Genomic DNA, 24,002 nt, shown 5'->3' with positions numbered 1-24,002 from the left:
TTAAGGAGGGAATTTCTAATGGGAAGCTTGAGTTCATTGTAAAGAAGGGAATTCGTATCACGTATTTTTTTATGCTTATTTAATTCATTTTTTTACTCTGCCTCATAGTTATTTACCTCATTACTGTACCTGATGTTATTGGACCACTAGTGAGTGTCGATGTCGACCCCTCGTCACTACTCTTCCGGGGTTAGGCTAGATACTTACTGGGTACGCGTTATTTTCGTACTCATACTACACTTGCTGTACATTTTGTTGTACAGGCACATGTATGTCTAGTGGCCTTGTGGGTGCAGCAGCGTGGTTGATACGTGATCTTAAGTGAGCTGTATTCCATGTTACGATCCGCAGCCAGCAGAGTCTCCTTCAAAGTAATTGTGTTTTATTTTCTGTCCAAATTTGTATTCCGAATAGATGCTGTGTTTTATTTTATTTCCTAGTTGATGCTCATTCACTTGTGACACCAGGTTCTGGGATGATTATGGGTTATTTAGCATTGAAATTTGGTAAAAACATTATTATATACTCTATAAAGTCCATCATTTACTATTTAATTGAAGTAAATTATGAATTCAACAATATTAAAATGAGAACCAAATTAACTTTTTCGTGTTGGCTTGCCTGACAGTGGTGTCCGGCGCCATCACGGCCTTTAATGGGGTTTGGGTCGTGACAACATGGTATCAGAGCACTAGGTTCACTTAGGTCTCACGAGTCATGAGCGAGTCTAGTAGAGTCTTGCGGATCGGTACGGAGATGTCTGTACTTATCTTCGAAAGGCTACAGGGCTGTTAGTATGGGTGTTCACTAAACCCGAAAACCGAACCAAACCGACCAAAAAATCCGATACTTTTTGGTTTGGTTTGGTTTTGGTTTTGAATTTTAAAAACCGATCAAATTTGGTTTGGTTTTGGTTTTAATCAGAAAAAAACCAAAAAAACCCGAACCAAACCGACTATAGGAGTAACTATTTCAAATTTATTATTGCACCAATATATATATGTATATTTTATACAAAGTTTCAAAAGTTTTATGGTAAATGTTAATAGTTTGCACTTTTAGTATAGTTCCTTACCTTTACATTCTAGTTTGATTGGTAGTTTTATTTTGTTAAGTGTAAGAATTCATTTTGTGTTAAAAATAATATATTTTAATTGAGTCCTTAAATTATTCATCACTATTTGATTCAATTATCATTAATATATCTTGGAATAGATTTCTCAAAGGGCAATTGATTTGATAGTGTTACGTTGAAAATGTGGTCGCCGGAATATGTGTTTGGTAGTGTATGTCTTATATTTAAGAAAAAATCGACAAATAACCGAAAAAACCGAAAAACCGACAAAACCCGACATAAACCGAATCGAGAAAAAACCGACTTAATTGGTTTTGTTTGGTTCTAATTTTTAAAAAACCGACTTACTTGGTTTGATTTCTTTTTAGGGAAAAATCGATCCAAACCGAACCATGAACACCCCTAGCTGTTAGGAGCACTTCCCTTCTTGATTCCTCATCGTGCGATTTGATTCCTTTGAGGCTTATGCCTTCATTTTCTTCCCAATCAATCTTATGCGACGTGAAGTGCTGGTTATAAATCGAGAATTTGAGGAATTGTAATGGTACTGCAGATGTGGTGCAGGATGTTTCTCCCTGCGTAATTTATTGGGCTATTGTCGTCGCCTTGCGGAAGGATATCCTGTCATTTCAGCTCAGTAGCTATACTTTTGAGAGCTTTTAGGCTATGCACAAGTTGCTATGATGCTCATGAGTTGTTATCGCACAGTATTGATGTAATGGTAGGATGATTGTCTATGTGTCGGGTCAGTGAATGATTTGAAAGGAGGTTTACTCAGTGCATGATTCAGAGATTCGGTATTTTATTTCTGGCAGAGGAAAGGCAATCGGACTATAATGCTCAGATTTGGGTTGATGGAGTAACGAGACTTGGTATTTTCGAGCGTGGAGGAATTTTCATCTGTGATGTGGAGTCGTCATTCTTGTTGGACGCGTTAAGGTTTGCCGATGTTATGGTCTTTGTTGAAATCTCCCTCGGGGGAGGGTATTTTGAAATAGTGCTGGATAAGCGGCTATTAGAGATAGCGGAGTGCAGCAATTTCGGAATCGAATGGGTATTTCTGATGTTGACGGCTCGAGGAGGATGATCTTCGGAGGGGTTTAAAGTTGGTAGCGATCAATTAGTTCAAGTTCTACAGAGATGGATTTTGACTTAAGGCAACAACTGGGCAGCAAAGGATGAGGAAGGACACGTGGAAGGTGTCTTGCGGTGGATAAACTTCTCGAAGGCCGAGAGTGAGAAACAAGAGTCGAACAGATGCTTAAAGGAGTGAGTTTGATCTAAGTGGGAGAGTGGCAGAGTAGCATATGGGTTCTGTGATAGGATAGCTACACACCTTGAGAAAAGTTTAGAGTGATTTTGGATCCATGGTGGACAGTGACTAGGTCTACGGACCTAATTTGGAATAATAGCTATTACACGGCGCGAGATTGGATATGACAGAAGGAGTTCCTTGATATGAAGAAGGATACAACATGACTTTGGATTGGAATGTATTGTCGCACCTTTAGTTGATGTCCATGAGGAGTGAACGGACTTGTACAGTTGGTGAATGAGCACGGGCTCAGGATGGGTTACTGATTTTGTAGTAATTGTACCCAGTGTAACGACGTTGGAAGATGTCGGCATGTAATTTCCACATGTGGGTTATCTCTGGTGAGCAGGTTAGCGGTCACGTGGTTGGCGAAGCTTCCACGAAGAATTCTACTGGCTATCCGGTAAGAGGTTGAATATGTAAATGTGGCTAGTGATTCAAAGCGTTCATGAAATGCTAACAAAAGGATTTTGAGTAATTTGGTGGGTTGATTATGCAAGATCATGTCAATGGGGGATAAGGAATCTTGGTGGGTTCTAGAATCATGCAATTGTAACTTCAAGCTAAGTGAGGGAGCCCCACCGTCTATGATTGAATCACGTGATTGTCTGCTTGTACGGTTTCTTGTTATCGGTGTATCGATAGGTTAATATGACTAAGGAAAGAAAGCATTAGTGGTAATTCGAGCAAAGGACTTGAGGAATGTGTTCTATATTTGGCCCTTATCGATCATGTTCAGTTTTGGGAAGACTCAGAGTTTCTGCTTCTGGTGGGAATAGTGTATAAGGGAAAAGAATTCAGTCGGGTGCTTCTCGGATAGGGTGTTCACGTGCTAGCAGAGCACTAGAGTTTGGCTTATATTCGGGGCCAAGTCAGAGTGGGTGACTCTCGACTTCCTAGTGGGTTCAAGAATTTGAGTACAGTGCCTAAGGACTTGGAATGTTCTATGTTATCATAGGGTATGTGGTGCGGTATTGGAGGAAGGGAAGAAGTAGCTTCGGATTCTCGGAAGGTCTTGTAGAACGGGTATACCAGTTGGCGATGCTATTGTGCGCTCAAGGAGAATATGAGATGGTTCATGGGTATTAAGACGATGTGGTCTCGCGGATTGGGTCACACGAGATGAGTGTTGTTGGGTTTCATTACATTTATGAATGGAGCAATTATTATTTCTAAGGCAAGTTAAGAATAAATTGGGAGAAGACGGGTCGGCTAGTAATGGTTGAATCGACATGATTGTGGCCGTGATCAGTTCCTTCAGCGTGTTTAGTTACATATGTGATTTGTGGCGGAACGTGCGAGGCTTGACAGCCACCATAATTTGATTGATTTGGGAGGTATTTGGTTCTAAGGACTAGGTTGAGTAAATGGATTCCGGAAAATTCATGTCGCGAAATGAGGTTGTAATTCCCGCGGTTTGAGAATTCAGTTGCGCGTTGCAATGGTTCTTCTGAGATGAGCTAAGTAAAGGGTTTCTATATCATGAAGTGTTTATTCTGTTTAGTGGTTCAGGAGTAATGGTGAAATTCTTGTACTGTCGTGTATTGGCATATTAGGTACAGTGAGCGACATGGGAATTGGAAGTTGAGGATCAAGGTTGCCGTTTGGTGTTGGCAAGAATATCACAAGCTCGGGTGAGCAAGAAAGGATTCAGATGGTTAGAGTAAGATGGTATTGTCTTTAGCGTCACCTGAGATCGGTGTACTGTGTAAGAGGCTTTGCGTACTATTGCAGATTCTTGATTTGCTTTACTATATTAGTGTGGCCGGTGGTATGAATGTGCAGACTTGTTACCTGGTGCGGAAGGTCGTGAGAGTGTATCCCACGGGAAGATTGTATAAGTGTTACATGTAATTACTAGATTGATTGAAGAATGAAACCAGGTGCGGAGATTTTTGGCACTATCTCTAATTTGAGAGTTTAGGCCTGAAAGGCACCCTCTTCAGTTGGTTGTGAATTGTGGAAGTTTGGTCCGGATTTGACGGCTGTTCTTATGTGTCATGAATAGGTCATTGTGGGTCCTTGAGAGGTTATTTGCCCAAGCATGATAAGATCAAAATCGGCTGAGGTCTGTTGATGGGTCCATATGTGGATGTGTACTCTACACCAGCGTGGGTGTGTTCATTCAGCATAACACTCCTTATGGAGGAGTATTCGGACGTTGGATGTTATTTCGTCGTCGGCTATTTCATGTAATACTCTATTGTGCCGTGTGGGTTGTGAGACGTCTTGATTAACTGCACATGTGTTGAGGTTCCGCGTAGCAATGGTGCTATGTGAGCAGGATGGTTCTCGAGATGCAGATCCTATATCGCACCTTAGTCGTGTTTGAGTTTTGGGGCATATGGCGCTATCTGTCTCCCCAGGGATGGTATTACGCACTTGGCGTGCTTGTGGTCGATATTCGGGTATTTCGTAGTTATGAGCATTTTAGCCCGATAAGTATTTCTTTATAGATTATTATGTGTGGATCGGGTGGCACGCCGCCACGGGAATGTTGTTTGGATCAGGTGGCACGCCGCCACGGGTATGTTGTTTGGATCGGGTGGCATGCCGCCACGTGTATTATGTGTGGATCGGGTTGCACGCCGCAATAGTGTGATGTTGAGTACAATCCCCTATATCTATTCTTGTGTATTTGTTTCTCATTTTCTGAGGAAGGTTCATAACACCTTTTCGGTTGTTTAATTAGTTACGTGGGTTGTGTAGTTCTTTCCAGAGTTCGTTTTCTTTATGTATCACATTCGATTTTGTAGCTCGTTGGCATTATGCCATCATATGAGATTTTAGGTAGTGTCTAAGGTGGCTTATTGCCCGAGCAGCTTGTACTGGGTGAGACGAGATCATTAGACCTGGGATCGGTGCGATCAAATTTAGATAAGGCACATTAAAGAGTAAATATCGACATTCAGTCCAGAATGAGGTAATGGTTCTTGTCAAGAGGAGGAACTCAATGATTTGTTGACTCGACAGTTGGTTATGAATTCTTACACCTCTCTTTCGTCGTGGCAGTATTGCAAGAGTTGGAATATGACTTATATGAGTCATGAGGTGCGTTGTGAGCATCAGATTCGTGAAATTTCGGTAATCATTATCAGAGGATGTTATTATGGTCATGTGAATTATGCGGTGCATGGTTTCAGCAAAGGTATGCAGTCACGTATTGGTGCATCGTGTAGTGAATGATACTGTGTTCGGATGATGGAAACAGGCTTGGCAGAACATTCCAGATGTTTGAATTTGGCTCTAAGGCCAATTTGACTAAACAAAAAGAGGAATCTTCAGATTTGCTCGAGCAAATGTGCTCAACTGAGTTGCGGTAGCACGGGTAGGTGTACGAGGTGTTAAACAGTGATTTCAGGCAACTCCAGCGCAGTTCTTTGCACGTTCGAGGATGAACATATGTTTAAGTGTGAGAGAATGTAACGATCCGACCGGCCGTTTTGAGCTATAGCGCGTCGTTCGGCGGTTTGAGGCCATGAGCAGCTTCACTTCAGGTATTATGACTCGCACGCGTGGTCGGAATTGAATTTCGGGAAGTTTGGAGTTGATTTGGAAAGAAAATTCTCATTTCAAAAGCTTTAAGTTGGAAGAATTGACTAAGGTTGGATTCTTGAGTAAACGACCTCGAAACCAGGATTTGAAGGTCCCATCAGGTTCGTATGATGATTTTGGACTTAGGCGTATGTCCCGATCGGGTTTTGGATGACCCGGGAGCGTTTCAGCGCCTATTGTGGAAGTTAGCATTTTGGAATAATTTCATAAATTTGGCTTGAAGTGCATTTCAATGTTATCAATGTCCGTTTTGGATTCCGAGTATGATAATAGCTCCGTATGGTGATTCTGGTATTGGGAGCGCGTCCGGAAGTGGATTTGGACGTCCATAGGTCATTTCGGGGTTATTTGGCGAAAGTTAGAAATTTGAAGGTTTTAGAGAAGTTTGACCAGAAGTGGACTTTTGATATCGAGGTCGGATTCCGATTTTGAAAGTTGGAGTAGGTCTGTAATGTCAAATATGACTTGTGTGCAAAAGTTGAGGTCAATCGTACGTGATTTGATAGGATTCGGCATCGAACGAATAAGTTTGAAGTTCTAAAGTTCATAAAGCTTGAATTGGATTGCGATTCATGATTTCGGCGTTGTTCGATGTGATTTAAGGCCTCGAGCAGGTCTGCGTTATGTTTTGGAACTGGCTGGTATAATTGGACGGGGTTCCGGGGCCCTCGGGTGGATTCCGAGCGGTTAACGGATCAAATTTGGAAATTGAAGAAGAATTGAGGCAGCTGATATCTGGTGTTACTGCACCTGCGAGATTTTGGCCGTAGGTGCGGAGCCGCAGAAGCGGCCTAGGAGTCGCAGAAGCGGAGCGAGGTAGTCAGGGAAAGGACTGCAGGTGCGGAGTTTTGGCCGCGTCTGCACAAGCGCAAAAGCGAAGAAATGGGCGCAAAAGCGGAAGAGGACCGCAGGAGCGGGATTTTCACCGCACCTTTGGACCCGCAGAAACGGCTGTTGGTCTGCAGGTTGAAGTTGGCTGGGCAGTGAGGTTTCTTTAAAGACGGGACTTGGCCCATTTTTATTCCATTTTTCACTTGGTAGAGGCGATTTTGGAGAGCTTCAAGGAGGAAATTTCTTCAAGCAACACAAGGTAAGTGATTCCCACTTATTATAAGTTAAATACATGGTTTGTATAAAGATTTAAACATGGAAATTAGTAGAAATTGTGGGGTTTTGGTAGAAAACTTAGAATTTGGTATTTTTGGATTTTGACCACGAATTTGAGCATGGAATTGGAAATAAATTATATATTTGCGTTCGTGGGGTTATGGGTAAAGTTTATCTTCGAAAATTTTCGGAATCCGAGTGTCACGACCCAAACCGATGGGCCGCTACGGGAACCCGGTGCCCTTACTCAACCGAGTACCAACGTAACGTATCTTTCTCATTACATCAACATGGGTAAGTGGGTCAGAAGGGTCGTATAAGGTAACAAGAATAAAACATGAGAGAACACTTGACATAAAATGACCCAACCTGATATGCTGACTTATACATATGACGTACGGGCCTATAAGGCAAAAATAATCACTTGTACGCTGAACATAGGCCGGCAAGGCCATACAATCTTTCATATACATAACATATGTGTACAAGCCTCTAAGAGTACATAAACGTCATAAGGCCAGGACAGGGCCCCGACATACCAGTCAATACATGTCTAAATCATACTAACCAAATAAGTAACTCCGGAGCAAATGGAGCGCACCAACATCTTCCGTTGAGCTGATAGCCTACTTGGAGAACTCTTAACCTGTCTATCGGAACCTGCGGGCATGAAAAGCAGCGTCCCCGGGTAAAAGAGACGTCAGTACAAATAACGTACCGAGTATGTAAGGAATGAATATCGGTAAACAATAGACATGAGAGAAACATGGAGTAAAAGACTCAACATGTATATCCGAATAGCTCTGTGAATGATTTAATATTATAATGTCATGCATATGCATTACCATGCATGGGTATATGCGTTCATAACATCATAAGCCTCTGAGGGCATCACATCATATCATCTCGGCCACTGTGGGCAAATCATAAACGTATACCAACTGATCAGGTGGTGGTGCGTATATAACACCATAACCTTTTCCCATATATATATATATATATATATACACGCGTATATAACGTCATCTGGTCATGGATCAATGTAAATGAATGCAATGCATGAGAAGTACGTCAATAAAATCTTTCGGAATGTCATAAAACCATTTTACCTCTGATTAATATCTTGAAACAAACTGTATCAACTTACATATTTTCTGAGACCCATGAATAGACGATAGAATAATAGACATATGGGGAATCAAGAACATAGGACCTCTAGTATTTCTATGAATAGAGTCATTTATGGAAGTTGTGCATTTGCTCGTTTCATTTATATCGTATGAATCATTCCAAAAGAAAAAAGGGATAGCCTTAACATACCTGAACCGATTCTCTTGACAATCCCTCCAATACACTTGATTGCGACAAAACACGTAGCGGCGAATCGAAGTAGGGGAAAATACGTGTGAAATTCTTGAGAAAGATTGTGCCGTGCTCTCTTAGAATCGCATTTTGCGCTACTATAGCATAATAAGGGTTCATAACAATCCCCTTGAGAAAGAAAGTTCCATCCGTCAGAGTATCCAATGTTGTAGGATCTTTGCAAGCAACGTTATCAATAAGAAACCAAAATAAGAAACGTTGCTGGTCATATCTTTTAAATTGCATTCAAGTAAGAAACCAAATTAGGCAACTTATGTCAAATTCTCTAAATTATCCAAAGGAGAACGTGTAATCAAGGCAACCTTATGTCTTTTTGACTCATCATGGATATTTTGCCACTTTGACTTGGCTTAATGCCACGTGGCAACCCCAAAAACTTATCCTTATCCACATAATCTTTCTTAATACCACAATTATCCTACCATTAATCATTATCCACATAATTAGAAATTATCTCAAATTACTTAATATGCTACTTACTTTTAACACATTTATATACCTTACTATCATGGTCATTTGGTACCTTGTGTGGCACTAGTCCATGAATACGGGGTATTATACTTGGACCGTATTTTATTCCCAAATTGCCAAACTTTGACAAAATTCATTTTCTTCGATTTGCTTACCCTCTTTCCTTCACGAATTTGCTCATCACTTGTTTAAAATAGCATAGTGCTTATAATCTCAAAATAATCTCACTCCCGAACTTACGTCGGTTAACTTACGATGAAACTTCAACGTATGTAAATGCGGGATGTAACATCTTATTTCCGATCTTATATCAATTTACTTGTGGCGTACTTCCACGTACGAAAATATGCGCTGTAACAAGTTCATGCTCAAGTAAACCAGATATCAAGTCTTCCTGAAATTTGTACAACAAGGACAAATAACAACTAAGTGCAATAATTAATTGAAAGCAAGTACAGCCTCTCAAGGCAACAGTCACTCAGTTAATCTCAACAGCTCAATGACTCAGCTCATCTCAACAGCTCAATCACTCGGTCACATCCCTCAGTTATCATACTCAATAGGTACATGCGCTTACTGGGGGTGTGCAGACTCCGGAGGGGCTCCTTCAGCACAAGCGCTATAATCCGCACGGACAACTCACGCGCAGCACGGACAACTCACGTGCCATAATATCAATATCTCACCACTCGGCCCTAGGCCTCACTCAGTCATCAACCTCCCTAGTCTCTCGCACTCTCAGAAATCAAATATAATAGCCCAAACAGAGATAATATCATATATCAACAATGCACAGTAAGAGACAGAGGCTTAATAAGTACGAAAAGCTATGACTAAGTACAAGACAGCAATTAGCATCTAATTCAGCAAGTACACGATCTCGCAGGTCTCAACAGTGATAACATAAGGCCTAAACATGATTTCTAACATGAAGCGCAGTCAATTTCCACGAAAAAGAAAGGGAACATGTAATGAACAATAAGCTATTCGATTATACAGTCTCACGGGATGGACCAAGTCACAATTTCTTCGGTGCACGCCCACACGCCCGTCACCTAGCATGTGTGTCACCTCCAAAATAGTCACACGACACAAAATCTGGGGTTTCATACCTTCAGGACCAGATTTACAACTGTTACTTACCTCAATTAGAGCAAAATCCTACTCCGTGATACCTTTGCCTCTTGAATCGGCCTCCAAACATCCCGAATCTAGCCAAAAACAATACAATACGATCAATATCGGCTAAAGGAATCGATTCCACAAGGAAAATACCAAATAATAGCCAAAATCCGAAATTGGCTCAAACCTAGCCCCCAGGGCCCACGTCTCGAAATCCGACAAAAGTCACAAAACCCGAAAGCCCATTCACTCACGAGTCTAATCATACTAATTTCATCAAAATCCCATATCATTTGCCCCCTCCGAATCCCAAAAGTTCATTCTCCAATTCTCAAGCCCTAATCTCCCAAATTTCACCTCAAAAACTCACCAACTAGGTATAAAATCAGTGGGGAAACACCATTATTGAAAATAAATAAGCATAAGGACCTTACCTCGGTAATCACTTCAAAACCCTCTTCAAAATCCTCCAAAATGTGAAAATGGTAAAAAATTTCAATGTCCCATTTTTATATGTTTTTGCCCAGCAATACCGCACCTACAGTCCATGTGTCACATTGTCACGACCCTAGTTCTCCCTCCGTGAACCTGTCGTGACGGCACCTAGTCTTTACGACTAGGTGATCCTAACATTTGCGGATAAAGGAACAAAACATGAAAGCTATCAACTAAAAGTAAATTTTAAACAAGGAAATGCAATGATGCTCGGCATATACAATAATCACTTCCGAACAGTATTTTGTAACTCTCCCAAAACCTAGAATGTCATAAGTCCCAAGCTAAGAAAAGACACAGTACTCCTATACTCCAGAGTCTAATACAAGAAGAAAATACGAGAAGTCTGTAACTTGAGGAAGAGTAGATAGGGACTCCTAGGTCTGTGGACGCGACAGATATACCTCGAAGTCTCTACAGTCGTCTCGCCTCACTAGTAACGCAACTGATGTGAGGTACCTGGATCTGCACATGAAAAACATATGCAGAATGGGCATGAGTACACCACAGCGATACCCAGTAAGTGCCAAGCCTAACCTCGGTCGAGTAGTGACGAGATCAGGTTAGGGCCCTACTGGTATATATATAACAAAATAATACATAATGAAATATCGCAGTAAAGATAAATACTAAAAATTAACAAGAATGAAATCACAGAAAAATGACAGCTCACTACACGAAGATAACAGCAGGGGATCTTCCGGGATACCGTCCCATAGTCCCAAACTTAAATGTGCAGGGGGGTCTCTTTGGATACCGTCTCGTAGTCCCAACGTAAATGTGCAGGGGGATCTCCCGGAATACCGTTCCGTAGTCCCAAAGTAAATATACAGTACAGGGGGATCTTCCGGGATACCGTCCCGTAGTCCCAAACTTAAACGTGCAAGGGGGATCTCCCGAAATACCATTTCGTATTCCCAAAGTAAACATGCAACTCAATCAACATAAACAACAATTTCAACAAGGAATTCTACAGTTCATACTAAGTTCATATCAAAGAAGACAGGTAATTTTCACTAAGCATGCTGCACAGGGTTCAGATAGGCAGTCAAGGCAGTTAAGACAGTTAAAGCACGTAGGCATGCTTTCCTAAGCTAAACAGGATAGTTACATATACTAGTGTTGCTCAATTAAAGGAAAAATAGATTTTTTGTTACCTCTCGCATTTTCGTACGTTAAAGTTTCGTCTTCAGTTAATTGACGTAGACTCGGGGATGAGATTATCTTGAGGTTAATGTATTGATGCTATTTATAACAGGCAATAAGTAAGTGTCATGAAGGATAAAGGGTACACGAATTAAAGAAAACGAGTTTCGTTGAAAGTGGCCAATTTGGGATAAAATACGGGTCGAGCGATAATACCCGATAACTATGAACTAGTACCATGCAAGGTACCACATGACCACGGTAGTATAATGTATAAATTATATTAAAAAACGAGTAGTATTTTTAGATAATTTAAGGCAATTCTTAATTATGTGGGTAAATGATTAATTACCGGATAACCGAACATTACCTAGTTAATTATTAAGTGTGGAAATAAGACGTGGCAGCACTAGCTAACCACATAAAATGACTAAGTAATCAAATAATCGTAGGTGGCTATCTAAGATTTAATTGAATTTAATAAGTAAAGAAGTCTTGTCCTATTTCATTAGGATAAAGGAACCAAATAACGTTAATAATCCAAAAGCAAGAACATATCCTTTCTTGGTTTGAATATTTCAAGAACAGAAGCTTAAAAATCGTTGAATATTTCAAGAACAGAAGCTTAAAAATCGTTCAAACACTTCAACAAGCAAGAAGCTTAAAATTCGTTCAAACACTTCAACGAGCAGAAGCTTAAAATTCGTTCAAACACTTTAGAGAAGCAGAAGCTTAATTCGTTCAAATACTTCAAAGAACAGAAGCTTAATTCCATCCAAATTTTGTGGTTCTAATAGAGTACGGTGCAATCTTCGTCAAAAATATTATACGGAGTTTTTCCTACTCTAGGTATGTTAAGGTCATCCCTTCTTTCTTTTTGGAATGGTCCAAGTTATACAGAAGAAAGGAACAAATACACAGTTTTTATAAACGGCTCTATTCATAGAAACACTAAGGGTCTTTGTATTCATGATTCCCCATGTGACATATTATTATATCTTCTGTTCATGGGTCTCAGAATAATACGCGATTGAAAAAGTTTATCCGGAAGGAATATTGAGATTATTACATAATTTTAATGCATTTCATTCATTTATACATGTACATTGACCCATGACCAGATGGCACTATATATGCGTGTGTATATATATATATATATATATATATATATATATATATATATATATATATATATATATATATATATGTGGGGGGGGGAGGGGGGAGGTTACAGCGTTATATACGCACCACCACCTGATCAGTTGGTATATGTTGATGATGTTGCCCACAGTGGCCGAGATGATATGATGGGATGCCCTTAGCGGCTTGAGGATGTTATGTACACCTATACCCATGCATGACACGGCATTTATATACACGTGCATAACATTATAAATGTTTCAGAATTTACAAAGTTATTCAGATTTACAGATGGATTTCTTTATTCCATGTTTCATCTATGCCTTTTACGTATAGATTTTCATGCCTTACATACTCAGTAAATTTTTCGTACAAACGCCCTATTTCATGGGGCCTGCATTTCCTTCCCGCAGGTGCAGGTAGGCAAGCTGATGGTCCCCCTTCTTAGGATCCTTAATCAGCGAGAGTTGGCGTGCTCCACTTGATCCGGAGCTGCTTTTGATTTTGGTACGATATGTTTTTATATATATGGGTATGACGTGGCTCAGTCCCATCTTTGCACAGTTATATTTCTATTAGAGGTCTGTAGACAGTATATCTAGTTAGATAGTATATGGCCTTGCCGGATTCAGTTTTGAGGTACATAGTTGTCTGTAGCAGCCTTGTCGGCTCGCCCTACGTATGTTGCACGTATATGTACGTATGTTTTTTTTGGGCAGGTTTCCTTCATGTATATTATTCTCGTAATTCAGCAAATGTTATTCGAGTTTATATCTTAGATGCATGCTTAGGGGTGTTTGACAGGTAGGACTCGGGCACCCGTTGCGGCCCATCGGTTTGGGTCGTGACATTTTTGCTTAATAAAAATGGGGTTTTTTCAACAAATAGCCCGTGTACACACTCGTCACCTCACATACACGGCGCTCATATATCAAACAGTACCAAATTCTAAGGGGAGTTCCCCCACACAAGGTTAGGCAAGCCACTTACCTCGAATCAAGCTCAAATCAATCCGAAGTCACGCTCTTGCCACGAGTATCCAACTCCGAGTGGCCCAAATCTAATCAAATCAATTACATTACGTAAATATAGCTACAAGCAACTAATTTAGCTAATGAATTCAAAGCTAAGGCAAGAAAATAGAAAAATACCCAAAAATCTTCCCCGGGCCCACGTCTCGGAATCGGGCAAAAGTCACAATTATCAATACTCATTCACTCACGAGATTACTCGTGCAAAAATCATCCAAATCCGACACCTAAATCCCACTCAAATCTCAGATTTTTGGTTGGGGAACTTTTCCCTCAATTTCCCAACTTCCTTACTCAAATCCTCTAATTAGATGAAAAATACAACAATAGATTAAGGTAATATGATCAAAATAGAGATAGGATTAGTTACCCAATAGCTCTCCTTCAAAATCCCTTGAAAAATCGCCTTCCACCGAGCTCCAAATTGAATTTTTGTGATATGAATTTCAAACCCTCGAAATCTCCTTTTCTGCCCAGCGATTTCCGCTTCTGCGATCCCAGGACCACATCTGCGGTCTCGCACCTGCGGAATTTCCATCGCAGGTGCAACTTTTCACTTAATGTACCTCGTCCACTTCTGCGATCAATAGGTCGCACATGCGCGTGCGCACCTGCAGATCCTCGTCCGCTTCTACGATCCCAAACCACTCCTGCGTTCCTTCACTCGCACCTGCAGGCGTCGCAGATGCGGAACTCCCCTCGCACCCGCGAACCCAGACTATCTTCCGAAATCCGCTCCTGCTCTTGGTCATCCGCATATGCGGCCCCGCACCTACAGTTCCCTACCGCAGGTGCGAAAACACCAGAACCAGCACACCTGAAAATCTTCTAAGTCCAAAGTTTTCACCCGTTGAGCATTCGAAACACACCCGAGGCCCCCGGGACCTCAACCAAGCATAGAAACCAATCCTAAAATACCATATGAACTTAGTCGAGCCCTCAGATCACATCAAACAGCGTTAAAACACAATTCATCCTCCGATCCAAACCTAATGAACTTGAAACTTCAAATTTCTACAACCGATGTCGAAACCTATCAAACCACGTCCGGTTGACCCCAAATTTTGCACACAAGTCATACTCAACACTATGGACCTACTCCAACTTCCGGAATCGGATTTGGACCCCGATATAAAAAATTCCACTACCGGCCTAAAACTCCAAAAATTCCACTTTCGCCATTTCAAGCCTAAATGAGCTACGGACCTCCAAAATACAATCTGAACACGCCCCTAAGCCCAAAATTATCCAACGGAGCTAACAGAATCGATGGAACTCCATTATGGAGCTGTCTTTACACTGTTCCGACTACGGTCCAAATTCTAAGACTTAAGCTGTCATTTAGGGACTAAGTGTCCAAAACACTCCGAAACTCCAAACGAATCATCCCGGCAAGTCAGATTAGCAGAAAAAGATAGGGGGAAGCAATTAATATGGGATCGGGGCGTAAATTCTCAAAACAACCGGCCGGGTCATTACATCCTCCCCCTCTTAAAACATTCGTTCATCCTCGAACGAAAGTAGAGACATACCTGAAGTGGTAAAAAGATGAGGATAACGGCTGCGCATATCCTGCTTGGTCTCCCAAGTCGCCTCTTCGATTGGCTGACCACGCCACTGAACCTTCACTGATGCAATGTTCTTTGACCTCAGCTTTCGAACCTTCCTGTCCAATATAGCCACTAGCTCTTTAACATAAGATAGATCCATGTCCAACTGGAGTGAGCTGAAATCCAACACTGAGACGGATCACTGTGATACCTCCGGAGTATCGAAACATGAAATACCGAATGAACTCCTACCAAGCTGGGAGGTAAGGCAAGCTCATAAGCAACCTCCCCAACACGCCGCAACACCTCAAAGGGACCAATAAACCTTGGTCTCAACTTTCCCCTCTTTCTAAATCTCATAACGCCCTTTATAGGCGAAACCCGAAGCAAGACCCGCTCTCCAACCATAAATGAAACATCGCGAACCTTCCGGTCCGCATAACTCTTTTGTCTGGACTGGGCTGTGCGAAGTCTATTCTGAATCAACTTAACCTTCTCCAAAGCATCCTGAACCAAGTCTGTGCCCAATAATCTAGCCTCGCCCGATTCGAACCAACCCACTGGGGACCTACACCGCCTACCATAAAGAGCCTCATACGGTGCCATCTAAATACTGGACTGATAATTGTTGTTGTAGACAAACTCCGCAAGTGGAAAGAACTGATCCCAAGAACCTCCAAACTCCATCACATACGCACGGAGCATATCCTCAAGAATTTTAATAGTGCGCTCAGACTGTCCGTTCGTTTGAGGGTGAAATGATGTGCTCAACTCCACCCGAGTACCCAACTCATGTTGTACGGCTCTCCAGAATCGTGATGTAAATTGCGTGACCCGGTCAAAGATGATAGATAACGGTGATCACGCCCAATTATGCATTATAAAAAGGACAAAGCGGTCGCTGCAAATATATTCCGGTTAACAAGTCCGGAGTCGAATCCCGCAGGGAATTAACCTATTAATCAAAGCTATTGGACTCACAAAAATTCACGTATTCAATCTTCGGAGATATTTAAATAATAGATTGGATGTTTATTAACTAAGTATTACGTAATGAAAATGTAGTAATTAAGAACTAACTATGAACGGTTTGCAAACAAGAATTGGAATGATCTAAGGTTCTGATTTTCCCTATTGTCGCAATCCTTTCCGCTATGTTTGCTATAAATTTGTCTAAGTCTCCTCTGTCAATCATGAGCACTCTGACTGTCGTAACTCTCTCCCGAGTAATTACAACAATATACTAGACATATTCTCCCAAATTACGCTAGCTAGCTTTAAGTACAGCTCACTTAGATCACACCCAAGGTTTCATTATCCCTAATCTCACCTTTAAACCCTTCGTATTGATCCCTCATAAACGTTAGGAGTGATGTTGTTCAACAACTAACTAAATATGCGCTCTCTCCCGAGTAATGCACACTAAATAGGAACAGCTAATTGAGGACCCTTTAATCAACAATAATAAGCATATAGTTGAACAAATAGATATAATACTATGGCAAGTCTATATTAACATAACAAGAAAATCATCCTTCAACAGGTTCCATCAAAACCCTAGATTATGAGTTTAACTACTCATACTCATAGTACAAATATCCAAAGTAATTTGCATAATTAAATTACAGAGTAAGGATAAAGAGATGTGGAAATCAATGTTTCTAACTCCCAAGTAGTGTTCCACGTGCTATTCTTGCCTCCGGTTGCAAAAGTCCTTCAAAGTGGAATTTTTGGGTCTATTTATATGTTTGGGACAAGCCCTAAACGTGTAGGTCAACTCCTAGTTAAGCAGGGAAATAACTAAAACCTCCAAAACTCAGACTGGGCCTGGCCTTTGGCCTGGCGTCGCCTGGCTAACGCCAGCCTCAGCCTGGCTTTAAGATGGCATCGCTAGACTAATGCCTGGGTAGGCCTGGCTTTAAGCTGGCCTCGCCAGGCTAAAGCCTGGTCGAGCTAGCTTTTGCCCGGCTTCTCCTTTTCAACGTTCTCGAGCGCACTTTGGATGTTTAAGCATCCCTTTAGCTCTACTTTTATTTTCGATGCACCTACACATAAAATAGACTCCATCACGCTCAAACAAAGTGCAATTTAACATTAAAGCCTGTAAAACGCAAAGCATATAATGTGCAAAACCATGAATTATAGCCACACCTCAATCTCCCATACTTAAACATTTGCTCATCCTCGAGCAATCACATTACACTTATGGACACAACCTCTTAAGGAATTCTCTTAACTCATTATGCCAAGAATCTTTAAAATAGTTTAAGCACAAAGGCGTGACATCCTCGCCTCAATAATCGACTCACAAATACCATGCTTTATTCACAATTCGCTTACTTACTCTAACATGGAGGTAAACAACATTACCTTTCCTTTATGAATCATGTGCCCTCACCCAATCAAAGAGCTTAGTTCCACACACCATGAATTTTAATAACGTAGGAACTCAAGATAGGAAAAATTCACTCGCTCTCAGAAATAACATTCATATGCCCCAAATGACGTACCATAAGCTTGCCCTTAGTGTAATACTTCACTAATCGAGTTCATTCAGTCTAAGATCAAATAGGACTTTCATTGGTTGTAATGTAGGTTGTGGGTCAGGTAGGACACATTTGGATATTAGTGACTACACCTCCCTTAAGCACTTTTAATACAAATACTTCAACCTTCAATCCCATGCTTATGCCAAACCAAGATTTCACCTTACTTCACTATATTTCACCCCCTACTTCTTACACCAATACATCAATGCCACCACCATCATGATTTATGTATTTTTAAACATTTTTTTTCTTTTCTCTCTTTTCTCTTTTTTTTTCTATCCAATGGCTTTTATTGACACATTTCTTTTTTTCTCTAGTGCACCTTTCTCCTTAATTCATTGTTCCACTCAAAAGTCAACCCACCACCCCACACTTCAACTTTTCCAGAATTTATCACAATTCAAGTGCTTACGAGAGGTGACAGGGTTCAAATATATGGTCTATTCAAACAACGGGGTATGACTTGTAATGTGGTTACCAAAGAAACGGGATTATAGGCTCAAAGTGGTTAACTACAATATATAACATTTAGGTGGGTACTTTATATATATCTGGCTTAACAAAGAACTGCCTATATCACTTCTCAGACTGAACAAGACTACTATTTTGCTTTGCACACACATGGGGTAAGTTCTAGACATCAAATGTAATGCACAGAACACATGCAAACCTCACACAGACATGGCACATAACTCATTCAGAATTGGTTCTATCCCGACACTCCAGTCAAAGCAGATAAGCAAATTTGAGAATCCATGATTTAAGGTATTTATCCTAGAGTCAAGAATTGAGCCTAAGCGTATTAACCAGAGTACTGACTATTCTCAAGGCATCACAAAGCTCAGAGATATTGCTGCGATTAAGTGCTTAGCCACGTGATTCCTACTCCTTAAAATTAAAACTACCTACACCCGGTTCAACTAAAAACCCTTGAAAAAGAACCGCGGCCCAAAGAAAAACCAAGGGGAATTACTACACTACCTAAAAAAAATCTTTTTGGTATTTTCTTTAGACTTTCTTCCCTCAAGAAAACTGTCTAGGAGATCCATCGTCGGGAAGAGTCCAACCTATTTTTTTTTAATTTCTGCCTAAAAACAAAACAAGATAAAACAAGATAAATTCTAGGAAATTCTAAAAATAAAAACAATCTAACAACTACTAATATCTACCACTAACAAGAAAACACAGTAACAATAAAAACAACAAAACAATGCTAACAACTAACACAAATAAAAACAAGCGAACAACTAACAATAGCTACAAGTTCTTACCCCACACTTAAATCATGCATTGTCCGCAGTGCATGCACAATTAGACAAAACAAGAAATAACAGAGTAGGGTGCAAGAGAACTCCCCGGTCAAGCAGCATCGTCATCCTCTGACGCTCTCCACTCCTCATCATGTTCGTCCTCTTCATCATCACCATCTCCCTCACCATCTGACTGCATTGGTTCAGCCTGAGACTGCTTCGGTGTTTTGACATCCTCACCAGCGGGGAGTCTGAATCCCTCTCCCACACCAACCGACTGCTGAGCATGAGCATTGAGCGGGTATCGCAGCTCCAAATCAGTCCTCTCCTCAGATGTGGTCGGGCGACCCCCTATCCGCAGCTGTAAATCCATCATCCCATAAAGATGGGCCATGAAACTATCATCACGCGCATTGCACTCAGCACCTGTCAATGTCCCAGCCTCGCCTTTCAACCGGAGATTAGTGATGTCTGTTTGTCGGATGAGCTGATCAATAGTGTGGTCAAATTCAGGCTCTACCTCAACCCTCTCATGCAGTAGGAACCGAGTCAGGAAATTAGGAAATGGCATTCGATCAATCTTTTTACTCGTTCTCACTTGTGCCATCTGGTGGCGAATTAGGTGACCCACATTCACCCTCTGCCCTGTCATAAGAAAATATAGCACAAAGGTCCTCACACGGCTTACAAGCGTGTCATGATTGCACGGTAGGAGTCGTGCGTTTATCAACTTGAGACACACCTGAGCCTCTGATCGCGGCCTACTCCGCACTACTATTTAAGTAGCGAGAGAGGGTCGGTGCAGCTTTTACTCGATTTAGGGTCGGGATCGAATCCATAGAGAGCTAGAATTTGGAATCGAGTATCTATCTAGTGTAGAATTGTGTATGTGTTCTTAATTGCCCTTCTATTCATTTTTGGGGTTTTTTGCTTACTTCTACTATTATCAATCTACAAATGGTAATTGCAACTAAATTATGCTAAGAGTTATAATGCTACGAGTTGCTCAAATAGGTTTAAAAGGCACTAGGGTAGTGACTACCGCCTAGGTGGTCAATTGACAGGTACTTGAATATAAGGCACATTTGACACGTCTGGGGAGTATGTTATGACCGTTGCACGATATTACCCACTCTACACCTCTTGGTGGTTCGAGTGATTTTGCCCGAATTGGCTTTCTCAAGACCAATTGGGTATGCAAATTTGCACACGCAACTAGGGTTCAATTCGGGTATTACTCTCTCGAGGTTTAACCCTTTAATTGGGGCTACCAATCTCTTGAGTACGCCCCAATTCATTGTTGGAACAATTTCGGAGACTTAGGCTCTCTTTCTCAATAAGAGCTCAAGTCAACACAACATAAACTAATGTTTGCAACCACTAATTCAGAAATTTACCATGAAATTGGCCCAAATAACAAACACCCATAGTCAATTTAGCCCTAAATTACAAGACCCATCAATTACCCACACTAGGGTTGGGCCACAACCCTAGCTTATGGGTCTAGCTGCTCATAATTAAAGAAGAAAAGCAAGAAATAGATGAAGATAAACTCATATTCATTAATCACTAAGTTAAATAACAAGATTCAATGATGAAAAGTAGATAAAATTGCCCAAAATGGCTTAGAAAGTCGAACCCACGAGCGCAGCTCCTTAATTACAATATATGATACCCTAAAAATGGAAAAAGAAGCTATTTATACTAGGCTAAAATCTGGACAAAAATGCCCCTGCGGGGTTAGTGCGGACCGTACAAAATGGACCGTGGTCCGCACTGGGGCTTTGGCCTTGAAAACCAGCTCTCTGGATCTTGGTATAGCAGACCGCAGAGAATGGACTGCGGCCGCGGAGGCTTCTAGTGCGGTCCGCATAAAATGGACTGCGGACCGCATTGGCTTGAAAACTCCAAATTGCAACTTCTCTGATTCTTGGCTCTGCGGACCGCACTAAATCGACTGCGGCCGCATTATCTTTAGTGCGGACCGCGCAAAACCTGGTGCGGTCGCACTGCCTCTTAGACTGGAAGTTAGCCTCTCTGAATCTCCTAGTGTGGACCGCACAAAGTGGTGTGCGGCCGCACTGGGCCTGTTTTGCCTGAGCTTGTCTTGTCTAGGCACTTGTGCAAGTTTCACTCCTTTTGAGTTGATCTTTGACATCTCGTCACTTTGATGATCAAACATGCAATCAAGCACAACTTGTGAGCCGTTTGGGACTATTTTCTATGAATTTCTACTCAAAGCATAAGCAAGAAGGAATATAAAATGCGTCAAAATCTCTAGTTATCAACTCCCCCAAACTTAAGCTTTTGCTTGTCCTCAAGCAAACAAAATAAGACCCACCCCTTAAGGGAAAAACCAAGAAATTTTTAGCTGTCCTAAAATAACCTCAACTAGCCTCAATTGGGACTAACAATTGCCCTCAATACACATGAATCATTAACACATTTACTCTTTTTAAAACACCATGGATCAAGTGCGACACAAGAGCATCAAGAATTGACTCAACACATCAAAGAACTCTTTTCTATTACTTTGGTCATTGTGGAACCCAAACTCACACATCCTCAACTCTCCCTAAGCAATCCTCACCTTTAAGATAATGGCACTCAGAACGAGGATAATGGGAATTCACTCATCTCTCTCTAGAAAAAGAGTCACAAGTCCGGCTTTAAGTACCATATGCTTGACCCTTATGTAAGTATCCACTAATGTAAGCTTCATTCAACTCAAGATCATATAGGGCTTTTGTGTAGACATTGCGAAGGCTTTTGGTTCAGGGTAGGAAATGTTTTGGTCTAAGTAGGTTCCATCTTCCCTTAAGCACTTCTTTTGATTCATTTGGCATCCATTCACTTGACTCTTTGAGTCATTTCACTTCTTTCTATGGGGTTAGAGAGACACACTGTCTCTTTTTCTTATGCATTTCAAACCTTTTCTCCTTTTTCAACTTTCCACACCTTTTATTCTTTGCTTTTCTTTGAATCCCTTTTTATTCTTTTTCACATTGAACTTTCTTTTTGTCTTTTTGCTTTTCTTTCTTTTTCATTGCCTTTCCTTTTCTTTATTTTTGTGTCTTTTTACCACTTTGTTGCAATCCTCGTCTCTCCCCCCAAACTTATACTTTTGCCATATGCTAAAGGAAAGATCGGGTGCCAAGAGAGTGTATCTTTTAAAATGGGTATAGGCTTGTATCATGGTTATTGAAGGAAAAAGGTCTAAGGCTCAAAAGGGTTGACTAGGGATCTTATCATTGGTAGGTTATGGAAGTGTTCAAGCTATCATATTGACCAAGGAGAGCCCATAGTCATGTCTCAAGTCAAAATTCACTTAGGATTTCGCCTCAACAAACATTCAGGGCAAGTTCTAGACCAATGGCTCGGGACATGGACTTGCAATACGATTACTCACCACACAAGCTATGGGATTGCTAAAGACAGAGTCAGGGGCCCACAACGACCTTAGATAAGATTCAAGCTCACAATGGTCCCGAAAAACCACTTGATGATTATCGGCCAACACAAGAGTCTCAAGGTCACTACTTTCACCATCCTAAGCACAACAACTTGTTTTTGACCATAAGATCACAGGCAAATGTGCTAGGCCCAAGTGAAGCTTTGCTTGAGGCACCCTTGACTACTAACTACTAAAAACAAAAAGAAAAATGGACTCAAACCCCTAAGAAGGTTGTCACGCCATCCATCATTGGGAAGAGCCACCCGGTTCACACAACACTCCACCTTTGGAAAGAACTGTGGCATTAAGAAAATCAAAGGCTTATTGTAAACGTTGAAAACAAGAAGCTACGAATCACAAATAAGAAGCTAAGAACGAAAAGTTTGTGCAAAGTAGAATGAATATATATACAAGAGGGGATTTGAATATACAATAAATTGGATGAATATCTACATTGTAACATCACTTTATATACAGATCCAAAGTAAAATAAAAGTGCGAGAAATGTGTCTAAATGTTAAAAATATATACAGACCAAAGATGAAAAATCAAGAAAGCATAAAAATTGTTAAATATATACAGTCATCCAAAATGTAGGGCCTACCCCCTCAAATGAAAGCTGGCATTGTCCCCAATGCCAACTAGTCTAAATAAAGCATCAAAAAGAGAGAAGAATAAGGATTTAAGGAAACTTCCTATGACCTGTCTGTCTGCATAGGCTCTTGTGTGGTCCCTGGGTCCTCTCTATGCTCGGGAACCTCAGACTGGTTCCCTGTGTCTTGTTGCTCTGCTGCTAGAACCTGGGCCTGGACCTGGACAGGCTCCTGAGGTAGTGCACCCTGTGACTGACTAGAGGATGTCTCATGTGGTTCTGCCAGCTGGATGACTGCATCATCAGCTCTAGGGATCATCCTCCTCCTCTTGGGAGGCCTCTCTGACTGCTCCGGCTGGGGATGCTCTGCTGGTACTGGGTCCTGGAGTAGTAAATCTAAAGGCATGTGATCTGCCTTCAGTCTGTCAATATCCGTTCTCAACTCCTTCACGGACTCCTTGGAGGCCCGTGTTTTCCTCAGCTTCTTGTGCTCCCTAGAAAGCTCCTTGAGAGCCTTGCTGTGTGAATCAACTGACTCAGCAAGCTTTTTTTGGTTGTCGAGGATTTTCTTCTGGTTGTTTAACATCTCCTTAAGAGCATCCTCTATAGACTGTGGAACCTGTGGATCTGGAGGAGCCGACTGAGCCTCTACAGTGGTGGTCAAAATGGACAACTTGGATGAGGCAATCTGCATCCAGTTGTTGATACTCACAAGTGCCTGGCTCAATCTGTGGGCAGTAATGGGATGGGACCGGGAAGATGGAATT

This window comes from Nicotiana attenuata, unplaced genomic scaffold (genome assembly GCF_001879085.1).
Source record: "Nicotiana attenuata strain UT unplaced genomic scaffold, NIATTr2, whole genome shotgun sequence".
In the NCBI taxonomy this organism is placed as follows: Eukaryota; Viridiplantae; Streptophyta; class Magnoliopsida; order Solanales; family Solanaceae; genus Nicotiana; species Nicotiana attenuata.
Note: the sequence above shows the minus strand (reverse complement) of the source record.